The sequence below is a fragment of the Micromys minutus genome (genome assembly GCF_963924665.1).
Source record: "Micromys minutus genome assembly, chromosome: X".
NCBI classification, from domain to species: Eukaryota; Metazoa; Chordata; class Mammalia; order Rodentia; family Muridae; genus Micromys; species Micromys minutus.
In genome coordinates, this window is record NC_137970.1 from 14,171,178 (window position 1) to 14,194,666 (window position 23,489).

Below are 23,489 nucleotides of genomic sequence, written 5' to 3' on the forward strand. Positions count from 1 at the left end.
TGTAGCCCGCCTCTGGCCGCCTGGGTCCCCTCGCAGCTGACGCCCACCCTGGTCGTCGAGGGTGCCAGGTGCGCAGCGCGGAGCAGCTCGCTGCGGACAGAGGCCCAGCCAGCGGCCTGCCCGGCCACCGGAGCCTGCCTCTCCGGCCTCCGTCCCACTCTCTCCGGCTCGCCCTCCTAGGGCCGTCTTTATGGGCCACTTTCTCTCGAAGGAGTCGCGGAACCGTGCGAGCCAGAAGAAGCCTCGCTGCTGCAGCTGGTGTCGCCGCCGGCGCCCTCTCATCCGACTGCCGAGCCGGACCGCGACCAAGTCGTCCCCACCGCCCGCGGCGGCGGCCCGCAACCGGGACTGCTTCTTCCGCGGGCCCTGCATGCTCTGCTTCATCGTGCACAGCCCCAGCGGGTCCGCCCCCGCCGGCCCAGAGGAGGAGCCGCCGCTGTCGCCGCCGCTGCCGCGGGACCCGGCCTACGCCGCCGCCCCCTTGCAGCACCTAGAGCCGCGCTACGCGGCCTTGGCGGCCGAAGACTGTGCCGCCGCTGCCCGCCGCTTTCTGCTGTCGTCGGCCGCCGCGGCCGCAGCCTCCTCGGCCTCGTCGCCCGCCACCCGTTGCAAGGAGCTGGGGCTGGCCGCCGCCGCCGCCTGGGAGCAGCAGGGCCGGAGCCTCTTCCTGGCCAGCATGGGGCCCCTGCGCTTTCTGGGGCCGCCAGCCGCCGTGCAGCTCTTCCAGGGGATGCCGCCACAGTCCGAGCATCCCTTGGCCCCCGACTTGGTGTGCAACTGGAAGGACGACGAGATTCCCGACTACACCTACTGCGAGCAGCCGCGCTGCGGCAGCGCCGGCGGCGGCGGCGGCGGAGGAGGAGGAGGACCTGTTGGGGGAGGTGGCTTGCTGCTGCAGCCGCTGGATGCTGGCTACTGCCAGGCCCCTGAGCAGCCCCTGCCAGTGATCGGCTCCAGGCCCACCTCTCCTGCCTCAGAGTGTTCCTTCATTGATGCCACCGGGGACACTCTCCGGGCTGGAGGCATCACCCCCTGGTCCACCCAGCAGCCGACGGAAAGCCGCAACGTGGACTGTCCGAGGCTCCCCGATCCCTGCGAGTTTCTGAGGGATTCGCCCCCTGAAGCCCTAGACATCAACCAGCTGCCTGGGTCCATCGTGCTTGAGGTGGATCTGGACGACTAGGCCCAGGGATGCCAGTTTTCCCCCAACCCCGCCCCCGCTCCCCGCCCCCCTGCCCGTGGCTGTCTCTGTCCCCCCTCTGTGCAAGGAGGAGTGGGATTCCCTGACAGCCCGGGGTCGCTTGAAGGGGAGACTGGGCAGCCAGTCAGCCCCGTGCTTAAGGCCTGTTTTGAAGTAGAAAAGCTTGGAGTCTGCTGAATGCCTTGTAGTAGATTAGGTCTGTTTCCACAATTCAGGATTCATTTATTGCATTAGCAAATCCCGATATAGAATCTATTAGATTTCTGTGGAATAAATATATACATACTTGAGCAATTTCTATTTGGTGGGTAACAGCTTTACATACCGACGTTTGAAAAGTTTTCAAACTGTTTTCAGGTTTGATCGCTGCTAGTTAGTGCCAATAACTTACAATTAAGCATGTACCATGATCAGTCCCTGTACCAGAGCTTTATATATACAAATCTCATGGGTTCCTCCATTCGATGCTGTGAGATAAGTCCTGTTACTATTTACTGTATTCAAAAAGAAACTGACATTCCAGTGTTTGGGGACAGATGACTTATACCAGTGAGCCAGGATGTAGAGGAATTTAGTGGTTGAATGACTGGTTCAAGGTCACACCCATAAACTAAAGAGCAAATTTGGGTCTTGAACTAGGGACTTTTGGCCAGCTTGACTTGAAAAACAAACCAACTCTGTTGTTTATGCTGTTGATCTTCCTTCGTATGTCCTTACCTTTATGTGCAATGGGTTACCAGAAGTCAGAAGTCGTCTACGTTGGGGGTTGGGTGAGTGAAGATGTGAAGTGCCTGGTGGGAATGTTATGTCACTGTCAGTTACGAAGTAAGATGTCCTGCTTTGTCAGTGCTAGAAGCAAACTTTGTGATCGTTTGTATTAAGTTATTAACTCCCTTCCCCCTTGTTTCTTGTCTTTGTTCCCACACTCTTTTCTGGAGCTTATAAAATGAGAACCTGAGTCTTCAGTGTGGATGATATTTAAATAGCCCTAGCCAGAAATAACCTTCAGGAGAATGTGGCTACTTTCATTGTTACTGAATTAACTGCCAATTAATTGTAAATGTTACTGTCACATCAGTGTACCTTATTTAACTAGAATTTTAACATATGTGTAATTGTGTGTTTGAAACTGTTTTACTGTGACATTGATGTTCTTGTGAAAAATACAGCAAAAGACTGAACAAATTTCCCATTTCTCTGTGTCATAATGTAATGATTTATGGAGTTGTGGGGGCAAAATCTTGAGTCCTTTAAATCACTGGCTAATATAAGCCAGTAGTCCTCAATCTGTGGGTCACAACCTCCCAAACCATGCAAAACACAAATATTTACATTGCAATTCATAATAGTACCAACATTACACTTAGTAGCAAAATTAATTTATAGTTATGAAAACATGAGGAATCATATTAAAGGGTTGCAGCATTAGAAAGGTTGAAAACCACTATATAGACCAAGAAAACATTAACAAAAATATCAGAAAGAGCACAAATAAATGAATTAATGATACAACTAAAAAGTTGGAAAAACAAAAACAAACCAAGTCCAAAACAACAAGAAGTAATAAGAACCAGAGCAGAAATCAATAAAATAGAAAACAGTACAAAGAATCAAGAAAAATAAGAACTGGTGCCCTGAGAAAATAAACAAGCTTGGCAGGCCCAACTAAACAAAAGAAATACAGGACCCAAATTAACCGAATCAGGATTGAGCAGGAAGAAAATTACAATGAACACTAATAAAGAAATTCAGAATATTATAAAAGGTATACTTTAAAACACTAATAAATTCAGAATATTATAAAAAGCTACACTTTAAAAACTTTAAAAAATCATTAAGTTGAAAATCCTAAAAGAAATAGATGAATTCTAGACTCAGATAAATTACCAAAGTTAAAGAAAAAAGAAAACAACCTAAATGGACCCTAACAAATGGGACTGAAATAGTAATGAAAAGGTTTCCAGTTAAAAAACTGCCCAGGTCCAGCCCAGGTGGATTCCCAGGTCTTCAAAGGAGATCTCCAGGCACTCTATCTTAAGCTTTTCAAACAAACAAACAGACAGACAAACACATAAACAAAGAAGTATATGAATAAATAACAGATACAATACACACACGGGGGGGGGAGAAAGAGAGAGAGAGGCAGGCAGGCAGGCAGAGACAGAGAGAAATTATGCTTTCTCGTCCTGAGTAAGGTAACCCAGTCACAAAAGAACACGCGTGTTATGTACTCATTTATAAGCAGATACTAGCTTGAATTTACCAAAATTCTACCAAAAAGCTTGAATACCCAAGAAACAAATCACACGACTTATGAAGCTCAAAGAGAGGGCAGGCCAGAACGTGGATGCCTCAGTTCTTCTTAGAAGGGAGAACAAAACACTCATGGGAGGAAATACAGGGACAAACAGAGGAGCATGGATTGAAGAAAAGATCATCCAGAGACTTCCTCACCTGGGATCCACCCCATTGCCAGCCACAAAACCCACGCACTATTGCTGATGTCAAGTAGTACTTACTAGCAGAACCTGATATGGATGCCTCCTCAGAGATTCTGCCAGAGACATACTGATACAGAGGAGGATGCTTGCAGCTAACCATCAGACTGAACACATGGACCCCAATGAAGGAGGTAGAGAAAGGACTGAAGGGGGTGACAGGGTCTGCAACCCCATGGGAAAAACAAAATGATCAACTAACCAAACCCACCACAGCTCCCAAGAACCAAATCAACCAATGAGCACACATGGAGAGACCCATGGCCCCAGGTGCATATGCAGCAGAGGATGGCATTCTCTGGCATCAGTGGGAGGAGAGGCCTTTGGTCCAGTGAAGGCTCATTTTCCCAGTGAAGGGGAATGTCAATGTGTTGAGTTGGGAGAGGATGGTTGGGAGAGGGAGCACCTTCATGGAGGCAATGGGAGGGGAAGGTGGATGGGATTGGAAGAGGGTGATAACATCTGAAATGTAAATGCAGAGAATATCCAATAAAAAATATGTTTCCAAAACACCTTCCATGAAGCTGGTATCGGTCTAAAATCAAACCACATAGAACACAACCTAAAAAGAAAACTGCAGGCTGATGACTATACATTTTAAATGCCTAATAAAATATGTGCAAGGAGAATACACACATACATAAAAAATGATTACCCACAATGATAACATTGGCTTTATCCCTGAAATTCAAGTCATAAATGTAATAAGCCATATAAGTGGAGATAAAGCAAAAAGTCACACGATCGTCTCAATAGATGGCAGAAAAGCCTTTGGCGAAACATCTAACATGCTCTCTTGATAAAAGTCCTAGATAAAACAGAACTAGAGAAAACATACCTCAATACAGCAAGTGCTAAATATGAGAACCCTACAGCCAACATCCTCCTAAATAGAGGAAAATCTTGAAGCAAGCCCATTAACATCTAGCATAAGAGAGGACTGTCCACTATGCCCTCTCCTTTTCAGTACTGTGGTTCAAGCACTAACCAGAGTAATAAGGCAAGAGAAGGAAAAAAAAGGGATATGAACAGGAAGAAAATAAGTCAGACTGTCCCTCCGTGCAGATGACATGGCATTATATACAAGAGATTAAAAATACTCGACCAGAAAACTTCCAGAAACCATGAACAAATTCATTAATTTGCCAGGATACAGAATGAACTTACACAAATAAATAGCTTTTCTATACATCACTAACAAACATATAGAAAGAGATCATAGACTTACTCTCATTCACAATAGCCTCAAAGAAAAGAAAATATCTAGAAATAAATCTAACCAAGGAGATTAAAACACCTTTACAATGAAAGCTTTAAACCTGTGAAAAAAAAGAGATAAAGATACTAGAAAACGGAAGCACATCCCTTTGCACATAGGTTGGTACAGTTAATATCGTGAACGTGATGTTGCCAAAAGCCGTTTAGAGTTTCAATGCAATCTCACTCCAAATCTCCATCTCACTCTTCACAGAAATAGAAAAAAAGTTAGCCTAAAATTCTTACAGAACTACAAAAGATCTCGGTATCCAAACAACCCTGAGCAAAAAAATGGATAGTGCTGCGGGGTTTACCATTCTAGTTCTCAAGATATATTACAGAGCCATGGGCAGAAAACAATATGGCATTGGCAGAAAAACAATATGAAGACCAATGGGACAAAATCAAAGACCCAAACACAAGCACCCCTAACTTCAGCCACTTAATGTGTGACAAAGATGCCCAAAACATAAGTTGGAAAAAAAATGCAGCATCTTCAACAAATGGTGCTGGGGAAACTGCATGTCCACACAGAGAAGAATGAAGTTAGACCTATATTATCACATCACACAGAAACTAACTCTAATGGGCTAAAGACCTAAACATGAAACCGGAAATTCTGAAATGGCTAGAAGAAAACAAAGGGAGTGACCTATTATGATATAGGTGTAGGAAAAATACCTTCCTAAGTAAGGACTCCACTTGCCCAAGAAATAAGGCTAACATTTGACAAGTGGGACTTCATGAAGACAAAACATTTTGTTCAGATAAAGAAATAACCAGTTGAATGATCAGGAAGCCCACAAAATGGGAGAGAAATGTTACCAGTTATACATCTAACAGAGGCTTACTATCCCGAATGTGTAAAGAACTCAAAAAAATAAATAAAACAAGAAAAACAACAACAAAAAAAAGATGTATTCATGAAATTGGTTTGGTATCTGAACAAAAATTGTCCTAAAAGAAAAAAATTGCTAAGAAACATCTAAAGAAATATTATCAGGGCAATGCAAACCAAAACAGCTTTGAGTCAGGCAAAGATCAAGAAAGCAATAACAAACAGAAGTGAGGCTGGGGAAAAGGAAACCCCCATTCACTGGTGGAACTACAAAGTAGTTCAGCCAGTTTGGAAATTATTGTGGAAACCCCTCAAAATGCTAAAAATATGCCTATCATATGATACAACTATACCAGTTCAAGGTATATGCCCAAGGACTTGACAATCCCACTCTGTAAATAATTGCTCAGGCTACTCTATGAATGTTAGAAAATGGATTAGACAATGACTATCCTAACAAAAGCATCCTACAGATTCAACATCATCTTCATTGAACTTCAAATGTGGTTGCTGACAGAAATTGTAAAGATAACATTAAATTTCATTTGTCTTGTTGCTCTAATAAAGACTTCAAATGTTATGTTGAATAGGAGGGAGGAGAGTGAATTTCCTTTGCCTTATTCCTGATTTTAGTGACCCCCTTTTCTTTAGTAAATGTTACACACACACACACACACACACACACACACACACACATATGTATTCTTAAATACATATACTGCTATTTAAATGTATACTTCTAAAGACTGACCATTCGGTACTAGACAATGAATTGATGTGCTCTTCTCTGGGAAAGACTATTAGTTTTCTGTCATTTTTTGTGTACGGTTGAAATACAAATGACCTAGGATACATCTGTTACATGGTCCAGGTATGCCATTTTTGGACATACGCCTGGAGAATTTCATACCCTAATAAAGAAACACCTGCTCAATTATATTCACTGCTGCTTTATTCACAATAGCCTGGAAATAAAAGCAATCTAGATTTTATCAACTAAGAAAGAGATAATGAAAATGTTTTATATTATTTATACAATAGAATATTAATTAAGCAAAACAAAATTAAGAAATTACAAAGGGAAATGAATGGAGCTAGAAAGACTCTTTCTGAGTGAGGTAACACAGCCACTATCCGATTGGATTTAAGTTCAAAACTACAAGACAAAAACCCTAATTTGTCACCATTTTTAGGTCCAAACCCTATAGCTTCTCACCTCTGATAAACAATCTCTTACTGTTGCTCAGCTCAGTGGACAGAGTATGAAACCAATTCCTAATGAGTTATTGTTACATCAATAAACCCTCATTAGAGAAACTTTTTTTTGTAATGTATGATTGTTAAAGACTCACAACTGGGCAAGGTTAGACAGTAAGGTACAGTGGAATGCTGAACCTTGAATAGAACAGACACACTGCTCAGATTCTTCCCAAGGCTCATGGATCACCTCGGGAGACAAGCCAGAAAGAATGGAACAGCCAAAGGTGCTGCATAGGTACAAGACACCAGTTTCTTCTGGACACAGCATGGCATATGTGAAGTCACTGTTTCCCCTCCTTTTGTTGAGAATCAGTTCTCGAGGAAAGAAGGAGCAGTGCCATGGTGGAGGAGCAGGAGGGGGAGCAGGAGGGGGATGGAGAGGAGAAGGCTCTTGGGTGGCATGGTACTCTTGCTCCTCCAGGCACTAAGCATCTCCAGTCAGTCAGAGCTGCACACCCCCCAGGATAAGGAAGCCTGTCTGGGTACCAACAACCAAAGCTACATCTCTACACAGGACACAGCAGTGGACAGTCTCAGTGTTGAAGTCATGAATTCTGATGTAAGTCCCTGCTCAGGGAGTTCTTAGCATCCCAGGGTCTCAGTTACTGCCTCTGCTCCACAAGCAGAGGAAAGCAGGGGACACCCAGCCTTTTCTCACTCCCTTGGGGACAATGTTGGATTCTGGGTGATGCAGACCGTCATCTTCCTGAGCTGCTGCTGTGTCTTCCACCACAGCACCGCCGTCAGAGCCAGCAGCAACAGCATGAAATCAAACTGATGGCCTACCAGGAAGCCCACAATTACTCATCGCTGCCATTTTAGTTCAGGTTTTTTGCCAAGCCATTTATTACCCTACAAGGAAGTGACAAACCTTCAACTCCTTCTCCACTGTACAGCACCTTCCAGCCACAACAGCAGCTGCTGCCTCCTCAGGAGGCCCCTGGACTCCCAGGGACCACAGGGTTTTTTTTTTTTTCCTGGACAGAGCAGAAGCAAGAAAAGATCTCCCCATATACCCCCAGTGTCCCTGACCCTCAGCCCTCTGAAGGGTCTGCTGACTGGGCAGCAATTAAAACCCCTGGAATGGAGTCTACTTGCTCTGTGGCCAGCTGTAGGGAGCTGGATCCAGGAACCTTCCTGGATAGGGATTCGGAGTGTAAGGAGGAGGGAGCTACTGAAAGATTCAAGCTCTAAGCATGGCTGTGTACTCACTCCCCTGACAGGAAAGACAAGACACCCAGCAGACATGGCTTCTTCACAGATGACTTGGGCATTGAGGTGTGGTGTGCATGCGCAAGCAACCTGGGCTCCCGTGATGATGATTTTTAAAGAATTCAATACACTCGTAGCTGATGCTCTGGATGGGCCCCTGGACTTCTGTGACAGTTGTCAGATAGGCCTCCCTTAATGAAGACAAAGGGCTCTGCCTGCTTCTCTGAGGAGCAGGCTTGAGATCAAGGGCAACCCCACTTGTCACAGCTGCCTCTGTGCCCACTGCAAAAACATCATTAATGAACAGGATTCACCAAACTCACAGCGCAGCTGCTCCTCTAGCTAGAATAGGCCCTGCCTGGATCCAAGAACTTGACAACAACCAGGGTCAGGGACACCCACAAGAGAAGAATTAATTGACTTTTGGAAATGGCACAGCCACTTTGTCCTTTTAATTTTTCCCCTCCTGTGTCCCTTTCTCTACATCTCCATGACAGATTTGAGGCATGGATGCCTCCTGTTCCCAACAAAAGCACAGTGTTGTCGACAACCGAGAAGCTGGTTTTGTGACTCACTCTGCACCCCTGACATTTTCAGGGTCATATCTCACTTACCTGCTTGGCTGAGAAACAAGTGTTTAGAAAGTCCCCTCCTTCTCCCCCCCCATTGCTGGGGGGGGTGTGCTCCAAGCTTCTTCTCAGTGTTGGAGTGAATTTGTCAAAAGAGCTTCACTGTGTCTCAGTCTGGCAGAAACAGTTTATCTTGGCCCTGAGTGAAGAGGAAAACCCTCGGGGGCCTGGGGATTGTCAACTGTGGCTGCCAGGATCTGCAGTTTCTGGTGCTGTCTAATCCTGTGGGAGGGCAAGAACAGATGGACAGGTTGATGTGACAAGGCCCAGGTGGAAAGTGCACATCTGTGCACTGTGGCAGGGGGCCCTTCACAGCTGCCTCCAGCCTTGTAGTTCAGGTATAGATTGTACTGTGTTCTCTGTGTTTTCCTTTAAAAACAAATAATGAGGCTTGCTGGAAACAAGAACCTTATCAGTAGGCAGGCAGGGATTCTCTTTTGGACAGGGGGATTCTGCATCTCTTCTCCAAGTTGGATTTCTAAGTGTGGCTACTGTGGGGCCAGGAGGACAGAGGGTGAACAATCCTGGTGGTGGTGGCTCCAGGCCTTCTATGAGTGGAAGCCTGAGTCTGGTGACTAGTAGAGACACATCCTCCTCCACCTTCGTCCTTCGTCTGTGCCCACAGGTAATCAGTGGTCCCTGCCCATCCTGAACACAGTCTGCAGTCTCTGTTTCCCTGTCCTCTGTAAGCAGATAGACTGGGGAAGTTGTGTGTCTTGGGTAAGGCAGCCTTATAGCCTGGCTCTCACACAGTATTTTCTCTTGAGTTCTGTTGTTTGTGTATTTGTTTTAAACTAACCACTTAGAATGACTACCTAGGTTATCTGTGGTTCTCATGGTGGTCCCTGCCCCTAGCTTCTTGGAGGTTTAGTTAGGGTTTTACTGCTGTGAAGAGATACCATGACCAAGGCAACTCTTATAAAGGACAACATGTCATTGGTGCTGGCTTACAGGTTCAGAGGTTCAGTCCACTGTCATCAAGGCAGGAAGTATGGCAGCATCCAAGCAGGCATGGTTCAAGAGAAACTGAGAGTTCTACATCTTTATCTGAAGGCAAACAGGAAAAGACTGGCTTCCAGGCAGCTAGGAAGAAGGTCTCAAAGCTCACCCTCACAGGGATGCACTTCCTCCAACAAGGCCACACCTATTCCAACAAGGCCATACCTCCTAATAGTGCCACTCCTTAGGACTAGCATCTACAAACCACCATAGAGGCTCACTTTCTACTATAGCCTGTGTAAAGAACCTCTTGCAGGGGGTGACAGCAATCTCCAACAGGACTCTGGGGTCCGGTTACTGTTGTCTGGCTTTAAAGACTCAGTTGTGCTTTGACAGCAAAACAGAGCACAGAAGTAGCTGAGATGAATACCCCTTGCCGAGTCCAGTTATGCGAAGAGTCTGGTTCTTCCTCTGCACTTGAACCATCATATGTAGGCGCAGCAATGCCATTATGATGAGAAAGAAAGAAAGGAAGAAGAAAGACTACACAAAACACACACGAACAGATCCAAGACTGTGAGGTAAATACCTATCTGCATTTGGATGCCACAAACCAAAATACTTGTCAGACAAAAGTGAACTCGACACAGAGATGTTGGATAGTGTGTGGGCATACACGTGTGTGTGTGTGTGTGTGTGTGTGTGTGTGTGTGTGTGTGTGTTGTATCTAGCTCTGAGCCCTGTTTCTGTGAAGATACTTTGAATGGCCATTATGCTCACAATAGCCACATGTCTGGGGCACATATGGCCCTCTGAAGCTAATTTAGTTTACACATTTACTGTTTACTGAACAATCATCTGACTGTACCCGTGTGTACTCAGCAGTCTTGTGGATGGCAGCACCTGTGTTTGCCAGCGACACTACCCTCCAGGGAGAGGCTTCTTACTCAGCTAACTATTTCGATTTGCACATTGCTCCATGGAGACCCAGAGCCTGTATTCTGTTCCCTGAACGAGGAAGCATTTGAAACCAGTCTCCCTCCCTCTGCTGCTCTCAGACAGAAGTTCGATTGAGTCTTGAGTGACAAGCTTGGTCTGGCTGTGACCCAGACTTGCACTTGCCCAGGTTTGCCCTGGGTCTCTGGCAGAGACCTTGGAGCCACAAATTCATACTTCCTCTGCAAAGGTCTCGAGGGTTGGTGTGTAGCCCGAAGGACCTGGGCTGCAACCCTCTCGTACTTTTCCCACTACCTTCTTGTTAAAACCCCAGACAGCTCACTGAAGTGTCTCAGAGGAGAGTAAGTTTTCCCAACAAATGAACCCCTCTTTAGTTATCCTATAAACTGGGACCAATCTCCTTTCTTCCCCCTGGCAGAGTGGGGAGCTGGCCAGAGTGCTGACTAGGTTTCCGGAAGCACTCACCATGATGACCAGGCCACAGTCTGGCTTTAGGCCATTCTGATGCTCAGAGAGAGCACAAGAAATAGTGAATTGGGTCCAAGGAGACTTGGCTGAGTTGGGTCTCCAGGTAAATGGGAGGAAGGGGTAGGCAGGGGGCTTGGTGCTATGGCCAGATTTGCAGCTGCAAACACATCCCTGTGTGAAGCACATTGCTGCCCATCAGTTACTGTGAATATGTGTATTTTAAGCAATAAGACTCAGCTGCTCAGACTCCCCTGGGCAGTCTGGGTGATGCATATCCTGTGCTGGGATTGTTCTGAAGACAAAGTGGCTCTAAACACTGTGAGAAGCCCTAATAAAATCAGTCTTAAAGCCACCCCCCAAATAGTTTTGCCCCACCTCCCCTCCCCTCCAGGATCTACTCTTTCTGTCTTTCATTAGAAAAGAACAGGTTTCTACGAGATAACCACAAAACATGACAAACCAAAATATAATAAGACGAAGTATTCAGTTTCATAGAGGGTGTTAAAGCATACACAAGACTTCTGTATGCCCAAAGTTCAACACAGAGAGAAGAATTGGGTATGGAGTCCTGCTGATAGCTCAGGGACAATAGTCAGCTGGGAGAAGGGGAGTCCATTTCTTTGAGAGTGTATCCCCTGGTGAGTAAAAGTCACTCTAGTGAAGGCCACACATCTAAAGAGAATATTTGGGGAAAACAAACTGGATTTGATGAGCTTTATTAAAAAGACACAAGTGTGGGCAATGGTGGTGCATGTGTCTAATCCCATCACTTTTGAGGCAGAGGCACGATGATCTCTGTGAGTTCAAGACCAGCCTGGGCCTTCAGACGGAGTTCGAGGACAGCCATGGCTACACAGAAAAATTCTGTCTTAAACAAACAAACAAACAAATACAGGACACAACGTTGGTTGATTTGAAAAGGGACATGTCTGGGATTAGTTGGGAGAAGGAGTGAATATTATAAAAATATTATACAATTTTTAAGAAAATAATGAAAATTTACCAACTCAACACAATGACCCCTAGAATTGATGCAAGATACATAATTCATACAGAAAAGCCAATGTATTCTGACATTCAGGAAATTCACAATTAAGTGTTAATATCTAATGGTGTACACAAAGACACATTTAGTTGAGGATGAAAAGGACACATACAATTAAAGTAACAGTAAGGCTGAGAGAAACCAAGGAGATTTAAAGAAATAGAGCAATACATTGCTCTAAGGCTGGTTACAGTAAAGACTGTTACAATGCAAAGCTTGTAAGGGCCAGATACCAGGGATATGGCATATCACATATCAACGAGAATACTAGCAACGTTTGGTAGAACCGAGACAATGATTGTCAAGTTCAGAATGAAATGCAAAAGCATGTAGTGTAGCCAAAGCAGCACATGAGACCACAACACTAGGGTGAGACATAGCCTGACTTCTGGTACTCTCATACTTTAAGGCACTGACAGCAGGTGGTTGTGGTAAAGATCTAACAGAGGCCACATAGAGTAGTGCATGCCTGAAGTACACAGCAGTGAAGAGGCAGATGCAGGAGATTGAGTATCAGTTTGAGAGCAGCCTGATCTATACAGGGAATTGCACACTCCCCAAGGCTACATAAAAGAACTCTCATTTTAAACAAACCAAATACGAAGAGAGACATGTCCTCCTAAATGTAATTCCAGCTACTCAGGAAGCAAAGGCGGGAGGATTGCTGGGTACAAAGTTTTAAGACACTCTGAATAACACAGTGTGATTCTGCCCCTTTAAAGAAAAAAAAAGCAAATAGAGAAGAAACAATGTGACCCAGACACAAACTTTCACAGTGGTCAACAGAAAAAAAACTTAAATAATTTATCATTTATTGAAAATTCTAAATATGCACATAATGTATTTTAATATTTACCCCTCGCTCTTCTCCCCATCTCTTTCTAGACTGGTCCCTAACTTTTACACTCCTGTCAACACTGCTTCCTCACTGAGTCCCAGTTGACCTGCCCATACATATAGCCATGGGTATGCTGCAGTCATCTGGAGAATGGAGTCACACCCTTAAAAAAAGCTGGCTCTCTCCTCCAGAGGTCAAGTGCCGTCATTTTTCAGTTAGGAATACAGAGTTATTGACCATCTCTCCACACCACAGTATTGACTGGCTTTGGGTGTTCTATAAGTAAATATATTCGCAATGAATTCATGAGAACAGTAGCCCTGCCATGTTTAGGAAATGCCCTTCTGTTCCAGTCCTCCCTGATATTTGGACCTTAGAAAGTTTCTTTCATTCCTAATGTTCCCTTAGCTTTGGTTCCCTTAGCCAGTTGGATATGATGTCCCATTAGTGGCTTCTCTCTCTACACGTACAGACATGGTTCTGATCAGTTGCGACTTACTGCACTGATTGCTTTTCACCACTCAAACAATTATCTCTGATGGAGTCTGAGAGCTACTCTCATCCACTGACGGAAATTTCCAGGGTAATTTGATATTATGTCCATTTAGTAAAATAGCACTATTATCTTTATCCTGAAGTCTGGGAGCTGCCTAACCTTGCATTCTTGATTTAGCCTACCAGACGAACAGTCCGTCCAGTGGGTCAGGCTTTAATTCCAATTAGAAATCTATTGTTTATCCCTATAACATGCATACTCTTATGTATGTACCCTTAGGTATATCTTGCCATGATGATTAGTTATGATTGTATTTACAGGGTTTACAGCGGACAAAGACTGTCGATGACTCCCTGCTCCTCCAGAACTGTGCACAGTACATTTTGTTCTATAAAATCTAGCCAGTAAAAAGGAAGCTTTCTGGTAAGTACCAGTTTGAGTTTTCTATGACCTGAGACCAAAGCGTTTGCTATTTCTAGCAAAAGTGTTTTACCACTAGGATCTGGGAGCAATCAAAAGCAACAATTTTAAGAGGCAATGTACCCAAGTAAATGGTGCTCTGCCAAATTGATGTGCGCAGGCAACTGCAGACTCCAGTACCTGCCTCTTTCTTGTCATATAAAAAAAAAAAAAAAAGACTTTATCAGCGTCCAACATTGTAAAATGTAAGAGTGTAGACCTCCCAGAAATAAGCACACTAAGTGAATTTCTTAATCTATGGATAATCAAATGTTACTTAAACATGACACCAAAATCACAAGGCAGCAAGTTGTTAATTCTGGGGCAGAGATCATCAGTAGATTAATCTTCCAGTTGGCAAAATGCCCAGAGTTTGATTCTCAGATATCCAAAAACAAAGCAGAACAATAAAGAAGAGAAAACTTTAAGAGTCGAGCCAAAGATACTCAGGTAACAAATAGGCCCATGAAAATATGTATTACTGTCAGTAAGTAAAGAAATATTCGAACACTACAGGTCTCTTAAAATGGAAAATAGTAAAGAGACAGGTTCAGTTAGCTCCTTCTGCTGTTGATGTGAGTTACAAAAGCATCTGAAGAAAAGAAAGGTTTATTTTGGCTCACAGTTTTGGTTTACATTCTATCATGTCCGGGAAATGATGGTAACGGGAGCTTGAGGCAGCTAGTCGCCCTCTCTGCACTTGGGACTAGAGAAGGATGAAGGCTCAGCTGTGTTTTGTTTAGGACTGCTGGGCAAGAAGTGGCACTATCCACACTTGTTGTGTCTTACTCTTTTGACTAACCCAATCTTAATAATCCCTCATGGGCATATCCAGAACTGTGCCTTCTAGGTGTTTCTAGAGTATGACAATTTGACAATCTACACTAACTAGCATAGTTAATCTCGTTAACTAGTGCAGGGCATACCAAGAGTCAACAGAAGCTCAACACGTGTGGATACTGTTGTGCTTTGAATGTGAAATGTCCAAGATGCCCATGTGTCCTAAGTCCCTAACTAGTGATGCTCTTCTGGGAAATTTTGAAACCTTTATGACATAGGGTCTAGCTGTTAGATACTAGGGCATAGGTGTGGGGCTTGAGTGGGACTTAAGGGGTACATACTAGGTTCTTTTTTGACCAAGTTGTCTGATTTTTTTTTTTTTTTTGGTCCAATTCCACAAGATGAATGAACTAAGCCACAGATTCCCACCATCACAGACACAGTGCTAGCTTTTAGGCTACCTTTACCCTCAAAGGTAGACTGTATTCTTTTACACTGTGAGCGAAAAGAAATCCTTTCTCACTTCAGTTGCTTATGTCAGGGATATGGTTCAGCAATATAGTAAGATAATACAAGAAGCTCTTACCCAGGACGGGGGTTGCTATGGTCAATCTGTCTGTTATGTTCTTCAGCATTTGGGACTGATTTTTGTACAGAATGCTTATAGGTTGGGTTCAGGCTAGGGAAACCTTAAAATCCTATAAGCAGAGATTAATGGTACATCCTGGTGAGTACTTTAAAGACCAGACTGTAGAAATAAAAGTAAGCTGTACAGGTGATACTTTGGTGCCTTCAGGGAGGAACAAGGACTCTAAAATGAAATGATAAAAGGAGATTTGAGCACATTTTAATGAATAGTTTATCAGTGTTCTGTTTACTGTACAATTTTTAATAAGAATTAATTTTGAAATAATGAGTGTGATATATGCTTGACCCAGGGAGTGGCACTATTAGAAGGTGTGGTCTTGTTGAAGTAAGTGTGTCACTGTGGGTGTGGTCTTTAAGACTCTCATCCTAGCTGCCTGGAAGCCAGTATTCTGCTAGCAGCCTTCAGATGAAGATGTAGAACTCTCAGCTCCTCCTGCACCATGCCTGCCTGGATGCTACCATGCTACTGCCTTGATGATAACGGACTGAATCTCTGAACCTGTAAGCCAGCCCCAATTAGATGTTGTCCTTATAAGAGTTGCCCTAGTCATGGTGTCTGTTCACGGCAGTAAAACCCTAACTAAGACAGGAGTTGGTACTGGGAGTGAGGTATTACTGTGATAGGCCTGACCATACTTGTTTGGAACAATGTGGATTTGGAGACTTTGGAAAGCAGTGGAATGCTTTAAGTTGGGTTAAATGGGCTATCGTAGTCAGAATGTGGAAGACTTTGTTGCTGAGTACAATTTGAACCGTGCAAACCTGGCTCAAGATGTTTCAGTGGAGGAGAATTTCAATATGTGGCCTAGAGACAATTTTTGTGGTATTTTGGTAAAGAATGTGGCTACTTTTATCACTTGTCTGAAGAGTCTGAGACTAAGGTGAAGAGATTTAGATTAATTGCATTGACAAAGGAAGTCTCAGAAATGCCTATCATAACTTTGTTCCCTGGTTAAGTCTCATGAAGAGCATCTTAAGCAAGCACAGCAAGCTGAGAAAGGAAAAATATAAAATATATAGTTGGAGTATTAAAGAGGCAACAGGAAGTGAAATGGACCTGAATCCTGTGTTCGAGGATATTAAATTGGATTAAGGAAGTGGTGACCTTGGGTCAAGATCCCACCCAGCTAAATTCCAGGCATGATAGCACAAGCCTTTAATCCCAAGAGGCAAAATCTAGAGGATCTCTGAGTTCAAGGCCAGTCTAGAACAAAGCAAGCTCTAGATGAAGAAAAACTTAAATCCAGGCTTGATGGACCACAGCTTTGATTCCAGTGTTTAGGAGACAGGCATAGATCTCTGAGTTCAAAGTCAGATAATGAAGCAAGTTCTAGAACAGCCAAGCTCAGGCAGTGAAGGAGTTGGAAAACAGAAAGCTGGTGCTAATGTAATAGAACATGGGAGTCATGTTCCAGCCCCTGCAAGCAGTAGAACTCTGCCGCTTCAGCCATGTGGCTCTGGCTTTAGAGTCCAGAATAGAATGCATTACTGGGACAATTGATGCTGGGTAGCTGGAGCTAAGAAATTATTGGTTATTAAGAGACCACTAAAAAAAGGGAAAAAAAAGAAGAGACCAGCATCACTGAGGTGAAATCTTTTGGGGAGTGTTTTCTGAGAGCACCAAAAAAAGAAAAGAAAAAAAAAAAAGCTGTGTTTCACACACTACAGCTGTACTTGGTGATGTGTAAGAGTCACCCAGATGGTACTGGTTTTAAAGACATGATGGGGTCATGAAGAGCAGCTGAGGCTTCCTTGGTCATGGTGTTTGCTCACAGCAGTAAAACCCTAGTTAAGATAATGGGCTAATGAGTGTGATAGAGGAAATGTCAAGAGCACAAGTCATTTCCGGCCTGGGAGAGAGGTGGGTCAGTGGCTAAAGTGCTTGCCTGGCTGGCATGACCACCAGATTTGGATGATCGTTATGCAGGCAAAAACCAGGCACGACAGCACAAGCCTGTCACCCAGAACTGAGGGGAGGGGGCAAGCAGATTGTGGGGGCTTGGTACTCAGTCATTCTAACCTAAACTGTGACTTCCAGGTTCTGTGACAAAAAAAAAATATTGCCAAGAAGCAAATTTAGAGGACATGACAGTACCAGCTTTTGTTCTTCACACACACTCCAAAGAGAAAGCTCACAATGCGCACGTGCGCGCACACACACACACACACACACACACACGCACTTGCATACATAAGTACTCACTTGCATGAAAATATGAGAAAAATCATTGCTTTATATTTTAATCTAACAATTATTAAAAAACCAAGAAATTGACCTTTAAAAAGGAACAATGAAAACTCCAATAGAAGATTCAGGGACAGTCTTATTGTGGGGCCCATAGTTCTGGATGCTCTTCCTGCCAGAAGAACTGTCATTTTGATAAGGGCAACATTGTGAGATCTGTGCTCTGGACAGAAAACCTAGACAAAAAAGAGAATCATTGCTTTAACATGTGACTAGGGTAGCTGGAACTTTCTTATTGCAGTTGCTTAGTTACTTGGGGGTGCATATAAATTCTAATCATATGCACGCTTTTTACTAATATTGTTAAAAGGATTTTAGACCTCTTGGGTCTTTACAGAAAAAGCATGTACAGAAGTGCTTTTCAGCTTTAATAATTCCTTCATAAGCTATTTAAATGTCATAAGGATATTGCAGATAAATCCCGAGGTAGAGCGCCTGTGTAAGAAAGAGACTAGGGAATAAGGATTTGAATGGTGAGCTATAGAATATAGATAGTCTATTTAGACTAATGACTGTCCAGTAGTGGGTGGAATGACGGAATGTGGACATGAAGAAAAACCTGGGTAAGCTTAGGGGCATTCTGGAGTAGCCAGTACTATGGAAAGCAATGATGCCAAGTTCGATGGGCATATTCAAAGACCACACCACCACTCTGAAGTGCTTCCTGATACTGGAGCCTGGGCTAGCACATTCATCTTACCTCACTTGCCCCACCCACTTTCCCCAAGTAGTTCAATGATTACTGTCTGTTCTAATTTCTTGGTCTTCCTGGGAGAGTTGTATCAAGGCACTTTGTCTTTTCTTGAAGACACACTCCCTAGCCCCTTTGTATCTGATGTAACTTCCTTTTGAGGGACTCCCTAATGATATAAACCCTGGCAATTTGAAAAACTAGGATCATATGTAGAGCACCCAAGTGCTTGTGGCTTCAGCCTCAATCCTCAAGTTTGATAGTCGAGGCACTCTCTAAGTGGGCAGTTCTACACGGAGCCCAGAAACTACAACCATTGTGTGTCTGACAGACTCTTACAACGCTATTCTCCCTAGTGCTGTGATAGAACACCAACTGGAGCCTTCTTTACTGAATTATTACTCATGGTTTGCTTAGATGGGTTTCCTCCAACAGCATCTGGGACCACCAGCCCTCAGTGAGCTGAGCTATCCCACACCACTCATTAAGAAAATTCTTCATAGACTTGCCTACGGGCCAATCCTCTGGAATCATCTTCACCTTCCCCCGACTCTTCTCAGATAACTTTAGCTTTTGTCAAGTGGACAAAACAAAAGCAACCCAGCCAGATGTGGACTCTTGGTTTGGTTTTCTGTAGGGACAGGTTGTAGCTACACTATCCCGCTGACAGACAAACTCAGGACACAAAACTCTTGTGTCAGGCTGTTAGATAACTTAAATTTCAGTGTTGTTCTACAACGTTCTGCTCCCTATGAAGATTCTCTCACTCTCTCCTTCCCCGTACCCTCTCTGGGTTCTGAATTAAAGGGATGAACTGATGACCACGGGTTCAATGAAAGGACGATTGTTTTCAGTATCAATGAAAGAAGAAAGGTAGATTTCTGAATTTGAGGGAATTTAGGAAGCTCTTTCTGGGCTACTTTACAAAAAATTGGAATGAAAGGGCTAGGATCTCTGATTCTACATAACCAGATATCATTCATGCTGATGGAACATGAAGATTCCATTAAACTGAAGTAAATAGAGAATATTTCAAAAGTACTTGTCAAGGAGTATATGGGGCTACAAAAGATTGTAACTTTATTCCAGAGGAGATATAAAAGGATCCCGTCAAGCAGAGGTTATTTGGCATTATCTCTGATTGAAGAAAATTAAGGCATGTGGTTGATATATATATATATATATATATATATATATATATATATATATATATATATTTAGAATATATATATTCTAAAACAATATTTGATTATAGTTTCCCTTCCTTCTACTCTTTCTTGCTCCTCCCCCCTCTGAATCCATTCCCTTTCTGTCTCTCATTAGAAAAGAACAGTCTTCTAAGAGATAATAACACCAAATGTAACAAAAGAACCTATTATAAGATAAAACCAAAGCCATCACATCAAACAAAGCAAACCAACAGAAGGAAAAGAGCTTAATGAGAAAGCACAAGAATCAGAGACCCACCCTTTGCATATATGACCAAAAGTTGCATAGCTGGATATTGAGGAATATTGATTCTCATCTTCTTGAGGAACTACTACACTGATTCACAAAGTGTTTGTACAAGTTTGCACTCCCACCAGCAATGAATGAGTGTTTCCTTTGCTCCACATCCTTTCCAACATGAGATGTCATTTGTGTTTGATCTTAGTCATTCTGACTGGTATGAGGTGGAATCTCAAAGTAATTTTGATTTGCATTTCCCTCATAGCTAGGGATGTTGAACATTTCTTTAAGTGTTTCTCAGCCATCTGAGTTTCCTCTAATTTAGAGTTATCTGTTTATATTTGTACTGAATTTTTTTTAAATGGATTATTTGGCTTTTGATATTTAGTTTTTAAGCTCTTCATATATTTTGGATATTAGACCTTTATTGGATTTGGAATTGGTAAACTTTTTTTCGTTCTGTAGGATGCCATTATGGTTTAAATGACAGTGTCCTTTGTCTTACAGAAGTTTTCGGTTTCGTGAGGTCCCACTTATTAATTGTTGCCTGTGCCTACGGTGTTCTGTTCTGAAAGTCTTCTCCTGTAACAGTGAGTTAGAGGCTCTTCCCCACTTTCTCTTCTGTCATGTTCAGTGCGCCTGGTTTTATGTTGAGGTCTTTGATCAACTTAGAATTGAGTTTTGTTCAGGGTGATTTGCATTGATTTATTTTTATTCTTCTACATGCAGACATCTAGTACCATTTATTGAAGATCCTTATTTTTCCAGTGCGTGTTTATTTAAGAAAAATCATGTGTCCATATCGTGTGTGAATTTATGTCTGGCTCTTCAATTTGGTTCCATCGATCAACCTGTCTGTTTTTGTACCAATATCATGCTGCCTTCATTACTGTAGCTCTGTAGTTCAACTTGAGGTTAGGAATGGCGAGACCTCCCACAGTTCCTTTATTGTTCTGGATTGCTTTAGCTATCCAGTGTGGGATACTAATTGTCCTTTCAAGATATGTGAAAAATTGTGTATGAATTTTGATGGAGATTTCCTTCAATCTGTAGATTACTTTTGGTGGAATGGCCATTTGTACTATGTTAATCCCACCGATCTTGGAGCATGGAAAATCTTTCCATCTTCTGATATCTTCAAAGATTTGAGGTTTTTATCATACAAGTCTTTCACTTACTTGGTTAGAGTTACCCCAAGGTATTTTATATTATTTGATGCTATTGTGGAAGGTGTTATTTCCCTGATTTCTTTCTCAGTCTGTTTGTCCTTTGTATATAGGAGGGCCACTGATTTCTGTGAGTTAATTTTGTATCCAGTCATTTTGCTGGAAATGTTTATCAGCTGTAGAAGTTCCCCAGTGGAAATTATCATGAACTATTAGTTTTACCATCAATGGCAACTAAAAATTTTGCTGGGTATAACAGTCTGGGCTGGCATCTGTGGTCTCTTAGGGTCGTAGAACGTCTAATTAGACCATTTTGTTGTTTAACATCTTCATTGAGAAGTCAGGTGTAGTTATTTTATAACTTTTTTTTTAGTATTTGAAAACTTTATTTTCTCAGATGAGCACCAACACAGATAAGCAATGACAGAAATAACGCACTTCTTACTAATAATATTGAGTCATTTTGTACAAATACCGGAAGGAAGTGAAAGACGAATTATTCAAAAACAATTTCCTTTGTTACTGAAGCAAAGTGACCTGGGGAAAATTTTCCACTCAAGAAAGAACAAAATAAAAAGAAAAGGGAAAAAAGAAAAATAACAAAAGCAGTCCCAAACCCAACAAATGCAGTTTGTAAACACAGATGGACAGACAAATCCATGGTGCACAGTTTCTGAAGTACAGACTCCCCCTCTGGCTTATCATCACAAATATGCAGCCCTGGCTATAAAAGCTGAACACACTGTGGAAGAGGAAGTAGCCACAACTCCACACTCAGGGAAAAAAAATCTTGCTTCAAGGCTGTTGGTCCACTCACACATGGAAACCAGAGAGGGAAAACTCTGTGCCCAAGGTGTAAACTGGAGTTCATAGTGTGCTCAGTAGGAAAGAAAATAGAAAAATGAAACACACACACGCACACACACACACACACACACACACACTATTCTAATTTCTTGGAAGTTCTCCCAACTACAGTAATTACTCTTAAGTTGTTACTACTAGTCTTGTTTCTTTTCTAGTCAATACTGGGCAAGAAAGTATCGGTTCACAACCTGGTAATTTACTAGTCTGTTCTGCTGGTTAAAAATGCAAACAGAAAACTGCAAAAATGTTTTAATGCCTCAATCCATTTTACAGTGACAGATCCTAAAAAAAAAAAAAAAGGAGTATCCTAATGGTTATTATTTCCCTTAAAATACACTCCAAGAAACACAGAGGGACCTATAGAATTAAGAGCAAAAGTGCTTTCAGGGGATCAGAGCATACAGCACCAAATATATGATCTAAAAAATTAAATATTATTTACATATGGGGCCATTCCTAAAATTCTGAAGTTGTTTGTTTGGAACAGCACCTCATAAGTTTTCTATGATGGAAGCAGCACACAGTGGAATCTTTGAAAAACACAGGCATATTTGACTAAAATTTGGCACGATGGCATACTCACGTATGCCCATGTGCCTCCGCTGCAGTGATCTCTGAACTCCAATTACAACAGAAATCCTACAACTTGGAATTTTTTTTAAAAAATCTAAACAATAGTGCCTATGTCTTTAAGCCTCTCAGATGCTAGGGGAAAATAAAACCACAATGAAAATGGTTGTGATGTTATAATTGCAAGAACTCTGTAGCACCAATACAACAAAACAATTCTGTTCTGTAACAAGTGGGGTTGGAGATACTGGGAAGGAGAGCAGATGAGACTGTCAGTACAGCAGTGTGCCTTGACACTGGTAAACCAGGAAAGGAATAGGACAGCAGCACGCAAGTGCATCTATAAATGAAGCCGTACACAGAGGGCTCCTTGCAAAACACATGCACTTTTGACAAAAATATCACACGTGGAATATTTGCATATACCAACATACTACTGTTGCAGCAAAATCGAAACTTGGTTTATGAGAAAGCTTATGAGTTCATTTGTACAACTTGGACGTTTCTTGAATCAGAACAGCAATATCTATGTTCCTATGCCTCCAGGAATTGTTAAGAACACGGTGACTATGTTAGTACTTTTACAACAGCAAGACATTTGTTGTACAGATGCATCTGGCAGAAATGAACTGTAAAAGAAGTTCTAATTGATTTACAGAAAAGCAGAGAACATAAGAGTATTGTTGCAGTCACTGGTACACTGACTGAGCAAGGATAAAACCAGAGAGCACAGCATACACATCAGTAACTGAAGCCCTACACAAATACGTCTTTGAAACACACCCACACATTTGACTAAAACACCCCATAGGTTTAGTTGCATAAACCTATGAACTACTATGGCAGCAAAATCTAGTTTCATTTACAACAAAGTGAACTAAGTTACTTGTACAATTTAAATGTTTCTTGGATCAGAATGGCATCACATACATTTCTAAAGGACTCAGATTTTTAAAAAAAGTTGAAAATCATAGTA